Source organism: Lottia gigantea (assembly GCF_000327385.1).
Source record: "Lottia gigantea unplaced genomic scaffold LOTGIsca_571, whole genome shotgun sequence".
Taxonomy (NCBI): Eukaryota; Metazoa; Mollusca; class Gastropoda; family Lottiidae; genus Lottia; species Lottia gigantea.
Window position 1 is genome coordinate 20240 of NW_008709948.1, and position 1506 is coordinate 21745.

The window sequence follows — 1506 nt, forward strand, 5'->3', positions numbered from 1 at the left end:
TTAGCGTAGCAGAAAAAATCTGCGAATAATAAAAAAAACATGTTTATCATGATATAGACCTATCTCTTTTTTTATTTTTGGCAATAACCTTGGGTATAAGGGGGTGAGAGCCGACTCTAAGAAACAAAGGCACAGGCATCAAAATTATTCTTACTTTCGAACCCAATGCACCTAATCACCTAGCAGACTATAATCCAACTCGCTACCGACTGAGCTATTCTAGAAACTAGGTATTAGGTGGGTTAGAGCTGACTCTCGGAAGCACAGGCATCAGAATTGTCTTTACCTTGTGGAGGATTCAAACCCACGGCACCTAATCACTTAGCAGACGACAACGAAAGAGATATTCTAGCATGGGCAAGGATAGGTAATGATCGTTTTATATTGAGAGTAAACGAGGTTCACTATATACCCTTGAGGTTGACGTAGATAACAGAGGGAAAAGACATTAAAACGCAGCCGTATTGCATTGGATACGTCTACATGAAGTCCTAAAAATAGAATTGTATCACTGCACGAGCATAGATCATAGAGAGTCTCACATGTCTTGTGTGTATTTCAAATAAGTGAAAGAAATGAGTTGCCGATGATACTAAACAAAAGTACACCAAAATGGACACAGGAAACACGTCTGACCACTCTATCTCGAACTAGATACCCGGTTGACCTTTGCACATAGTCAAGGGCAGTGGATTGCACGCATGGTAGTAGTTTTTAGGCATTTGTGACTCATAGTCCACTTCTCTATAGGCACTCCATGTTACCAAATGGACTAGAGTTGGTCCTGGAACGGCAGACAAAAAGGTGTCGGAGAGTCTGAAATTAAATAGTTTGCTTAAGTTGACACTAGAAAATAAGGAAACTCATCTTCAACTATATAATTATATGTTTATTACATATATTATTCAGAACATACAACAATGTATTCAGCTAACTGTTCAATAAAGGAACTTTCAAAGATATGTATTTATTTCATGATGAAAAATGGCACTAATAGAATGTCTTCATTCCAAGTAGAATATGTTATATAATAATGTAGAAAATAGGGGGAACGATATCAAAACTATCAGAATGTCAGTTGGTAACTTTAATAAAAACCCTGTAATGATAATATGATACAATTAGATATATAATACAACAATATAATATCTTAATAACAAAATATCACAGAAGTATCATTATCACAGAAAAATATCTATACACATAACTTTATACACTACAATACTATTTCAATACATTTGAAATACTATATATGCTATAACAATAACATTAGTACAGTATTAGGTCAGTGTAAAGTAATTATGTGCTTATTAAAACAGTAGTGGTGCATTAAGATAAGACAACAATTAAATAAAACAACCCACTTTCTATAAAAAAAGAAATGCACCCTTCCTACACATGCATAATACTAAAACACGTACCTACAAGTGATAAATGATAGGGGAAGTTAGCTTATAAGCAGGATGATGCCCTGATGGACAGAAATTCCCAAGGAAATAAAGAATT